This window comes from Leptonychotes weddellii, chromosome 8 (genome assembly GCF_054177405.1).
Source record: "Leptonychotes weddellii isolate Sample4059 chromosome 8, ASM5417740v2, whole genome shotgun sequence".
NCBI lineage: Eukaryota > Metazoa > Chordata > Mammalia > Carnivora > Phocidae > Leptonychotes > Leptonychotes weddellii.
In genome coordinates, this window is record NC_138376.1 from 57,739,952 (window position 1) to 57,745,280 (window position 5,329).

The 5,329-nt window shown below is 40.3% G+C and overlaps 1 pseudogene; it reads left to right on the forward strand.

The window, feature by feature from the left end:
• Window positions 1-1,566: 1,566 nt before the first annotated feature.
• LOC102743235 (glyceraldehyde-3-phosphate dehydrogenase pseudogene) lies at window positions 1,567-2,299 on the forward strand (annotated as a pseudogene).
• The last annotated feature ends 3,030 nt before the right edge of the window (window positions 2,300-5,329 follow it).

Sequence of the window (5,329 nt, forward strand, 5' to 3'; positions counted from 1 at the left end):
CCCCCATGATGGGACTAGTATCCTTATAAGATAATAAGAGCCCAGATCTCTCACACTCTCTCTTCCATGTGATGAAAAAGCCAAAAGACAGCCATCTAATATCAGGAAGAACTCCATCGCAGCAAATGAATTTGCCAGCACCTTGATCTTGGACTTCCCAGCCTCCAAAACTAGAAGAAATAAATGTCTGTTGTTTAAGCCACTCAGTCTATGGAATTTTGTTATGGAATCCCAAGCAGATTAAGACAATCATGTAAAGAATGCAATGGCATGACTAGCATCCATTGGTCTGTAAAATGTTACCATTGAATAAAAATTCAAAACTTTACAAAACACCATAAACCCAATTATTTGCACTATATAGTAATGAGAGGAGGTTATTATACACTGGACATTGATAGAATAATCATAATAAAGTAAAAATATTAATAACACTTGTAGTTACATAGCAGTGACCAAATGCCAAGCACCATTCAGATCACTTTACATATATAAAAGCGGTTAGTCTCATAATAGCACTATGCAATGGCATGATGATTATCCTCATTTCATGCAAGAGGAAATTTAGGAACAAAGTTTCTAAATGTTTTACTTGTATTAAGCCTTTAAGTTTGCTAGCAATAATAAGATATGGGTAGTATTACTGTCCTCATTTTATAGATGAGAAAAGTGAGGAAGTGTTAATAAAATTGGTCCATGTTTTTCAGCAAATGGATGGTGGAGTTGGAATTTGAGCTTACACTATCAGGCTCAGACCTATGTATCTAGTTATTACATGATATTATCAAGGGGCTGATGGTCCGTTCAAATCTCTTACAAACAAATAAGAGGACATTAATACTTCTGGAAAATGGGCAATGAATTTGAACAGATAATTCACAAGTGCACATATCTCTTCTCTTCTTTGAAACTCTCATCACACCTATGGTTGATTGCCTGGATAGCTTTTTGTGCAGAAGCCTAACCCATTAAATACAGAAAAAAAAAAATACAGTACAGTAAAAATCTGGGTAAAAATAGTAACCTCCACGGTGGGCAAAAGTATTAAAGGGAGTGTTAAAATCTCAGATTGCTTATCAAACTGAATGGAAATTTTAATTTATTAGAAAAATATACCATTTATAAAATTTTTATTCTTTTAAAATGTTTATTGTACAAAACTCATTTCAATCACTTGAAAATGACTGTGCAGATCACTCTGTACATCACTGGTTAAAAATGACTGAAATGGAGAAGTTGAAATCTACCTTTTCCACCTTTTTATCCAGACCATTAATCTTCCATTATGCTGGCATAATAAATGATTAATACATCATGGAAGCATCAAATAGTTTACATAGAGTAAAAGACAAAGTTTAAAGGTTATCTATTTTAATATCACTCCTTTGAATTTTTATTTCATAATTACTAAAGTGGATATTCACTATATTCTTCCATTACTTTCAAAGGTATCTCTTATTGATGGGAAGTCATCAATATAAAAATATTTTAAAATATGATTCTCTGCTCCTCTCCTTTTGACAGATAGCTGCATCTTCTGGTGCAGTGCACCCGTGTCCCTGAGACATGAAGGTGAGGGTTGGAGTAAGTGGATTTGGCTATATTGAGTGCCTGGTCATCAGGGCTATTTTAACTCGGGCAAAGTGGATACTGTCAGCATCGATGACCCCACCCACGGCAAATTCCACAGCACAGTCAAGGCTGAGAATGGAAAACTTGTCATCAATGGAAAGCCCATCTCTATGTTCCAGGAGCAAGATCCCACCAACATCAAATGGTGGTGATACTGGTGCTGAGTATGTTGTGGAGTCCACTGGGGTCTTCACCACCATGGAGAAGGCTGGGGCTCACTTGAGCCCCTTCTGGTGATGTACCCATGCATGTGATAGGTGTGAGCCATGAGAAGTCTGACAACTCCCTCGAGATTGTCAGCAATGCCTCCTGCACCACCAACTGTTTGGCCCCTCTGGCGAAGGTCATCCATGACAACTCTGGTATCGTAGAGGGACTCATGACCACAGTCCATGGCTTCGCTGTCACCCAGAAGACCATGGACAACCCTTCTAGGAAGCTGTGGTGTAATGGCTAAGAGGCTGCCCAGAACATCATCCCTGCTTCTGCTGGTGCCACCAAGGCTATAGGCAAGGTCATCCCTCAGCTGAATGGGAAGCTCATTGGCATGGACTTCCATGTCCTCACCCTCGGTTTTAATTTATTAGAAAGACAGGCCATTTATATTTTTTATTCTTTTAAAATTATTGTTTATTGTACAAATAATACAGGTCAGTCGCGGATCTAACCTGCTACCTCTCAAAGACTACTTTGTCAAGTTCATTTCCTGGTATGACAATAAATTTGGCTACAGCAACCAGGTGGTGGACCTTATGGTCCATGTGGCCTTCAAGGAATAAGAGCCCACTGGAACGCCAGCCCAAGCAAGAGCAAGAGGAAGACAGAGGCCTTCAGCTGCTGGGAAGTCCCTGCCCCAACTTATCCCCCAACACACTGAGAATCTCATGACCTCTACACAGTTTCCATCCCAGACCCCCTGAAGAAGGAGAGGGGTTTGGGGAGCCATACCTCGTCATGTACCATCAATAAAGTATACTGTACCCAGCCAATAAATGAATAATAAAAAATATAAATATAATGAAATTTTACCTACACAGTAAATTGGAAAATTAGGAAGCAAATCAGGGAGAGCATTTTAATTCCTGTTCAAATACAATTAACTTAGAGTCATCTATAGAGTAAGAAAATGAGGACTTCTGATATGAATTACATAAAATCAATATATCTGGAAAAAACAAACCAGAACCCAAAGTCTATTATCAGGTAACAATTTACTGAGTTGAACTGGAAATACCTTAGTTTACTGTTTAACAGTAGAGCTAATCAAGAATTTAATAAGTTAAGTATCAGAAAAATCATTTGTCCATCACTACATACTCACATATTTACTGAAAAGAAAATTTATTTTTGCAGTGTACTTCTGGCATTATTTAACAACCTCTTAGTACAAGGTATAAATATACAAATGTATTGAAAGTAGTTTGTTCAAGCATAAAATACATGCAGCAGTGAAATCTTCAAGTGATGCCCAATCTCAATTTAAGAGATTTTCTCAATTCCCAACTGAACCTAAAATCCAGGTTAGCTTTTTTTTAATCACATATCTATAAAGAAATTTTTATTCAGAATACATAAACAACTCTAAATACTTAATCATAAAAGGACAATAAACCAATTAAAAATAAGTAAAGAATTTAAATAGACATTTCTCCAAAGAATATAAAAAACGGTCCTTAAAAATATGAAATGATTCTGGAGGAGGAAAAAGATGGCAGAGGACCAGAATTGAGCTGGATATCTACCAGACCACTCTGAATACCCACAAAATCAGCCTGAGATGTAAGAAGATAGATCTGGGTCTCTACAAACAGAATATCATGGGCGGTTGGTTTCAAGGTATGAAGCAGGGAGCCCTGATTCCACAGGCAGATACTGGAGGATACACAGCAGTGGGAGGGAGCCTGGCCATGGGGATCCTGCACCACCAGTGAGCATAGCCTCCGGTGCTGGAGATGGGGCACAGACTCACAGACTGCTAGTGGTGGGGAAAGGACTTTAGATGGAAACTGGAGCGGCGGGGCCACGACTGTGAACTGGGGATGGCTGGAGGTTTTAGAAGCACAAAGGGCAGAGAGGAGCCTGGACCTGGAGGAGAGGACTGGGAGCACTGTGGAGGGGCGCACAACCCAGGAGGCTGCATTTTATAGAGGCACAGACAGAAACAGAGATAGTGTAGCCTGGAGAGCTCACTGAAGAACAGACTATGATCTCTCTGCTCTGAGGCAGAGGGTTGGAAATGGTCTCTTCTGCTCTGTCTCACAGAAGAGATGCGGAAAGCCGCCAGGGAAAGCCGCCACAGAACAAAAGCCCCCAAAACCGGTTTTCACTGAGCCCATCCCCCCCTCAGGGGCAGGGCAACTCTGCCCAAACAGGGCTACCTGAGTAACAGCGTGGTTACAAGAGGCCAGCAATCCTAAACTCCCTATAAAACAGGTGCATCTTGCTTGGGTTCTGCTCAATAATTTGGACTCTATACATTCCCTCAACCACCCCTCAACAGAATGACTAGGAGGAGGAACCCCCAAAATAGGAAACACTCAGAGATTATGACTTATGCCACAGATTTACAAATGGATTCAGATATAACCAAGATGTCGGAGATGGAATTCAGGCTAGCAATTGTGAAGAAAATAGCTAGAATGGAGAAATCAATTAATGGCAACATAGAGTCTCTAAGGGCAGAAATGAAAGCTGAATTGGCAGAACTTAAAAATGCTATCAATGAGATCCAATCTAATCTAGATAATCTAACAGCTAGGGTAAGCAAGGCAGAAACGAATTAGTGACTTAAAAGACCAATTAATACATAAAAAGGGAAAAGAGGAGGCCAGGGAAAAACAACTCAAAATCCATAAAAACAGAATCAGAGAAATAATGACACCGTGAAATGTTCCAATGTCAGAATTATTGGAATCCCGGAGTGGGTGGAGAGAGAGAGAGGACTAGAAGATACATTTGAGCAAATCATAGCTGAGAACTTCCCTAATCTGGGGAATGAAACAAACATTCGTGTCCTAGAGTCAGAGAGGACCCCTCCCAAGATCAACGAAAACAGGCCAACACCGCAGGTGTAATAGTAAAACTCACAAATCTTAGAACCAAGGAAACCATCTTAAGGGCAGTTAGGGGGAAGAGATTCCTTATGTACAGAGGGAGGAACATCAGATTAACGTCAGACCTATCCACAGAGACCTGGCAAGCCAGAAAGGCCTGGCAAGACATATTCAGGGTACTAAACGAGAAGAACATGCAGCCAAGAATATTTTATCTGGCAAGGCTGTCATTTAGAATGGATGGAGAGATGCAGAGCTTCCAGGACTGGCATAAACTGAAAGAATATGTGACCACTAAGCCGGCCCTGCAAGAAATATTAAGGGGGGCTTCTATAAAAGGAGAAAGACCCCAAGAGTGATAAACAACAGGAATTTTCAGGGACAATCTATAAAAACAAGGTCTTCACAGGCAACATGATGACAATTAATTCGTATCTTTCAATAATCACTCTCAACGTGAATGGCCTAAATGCTCCCATAAAACGGCACAGGGTTGCAGATTGGATAAAAAGACAGGACCCATCCATATGCTGTCTACAAGAGATTCATTTTGAATCTAAAGATACATCCAGACTGAAAGTGAAGGGATGGAGATCCATCTTCCATGCCAGCGGACCTCAAAAGAAAGCTGGGGTAGCAATTCT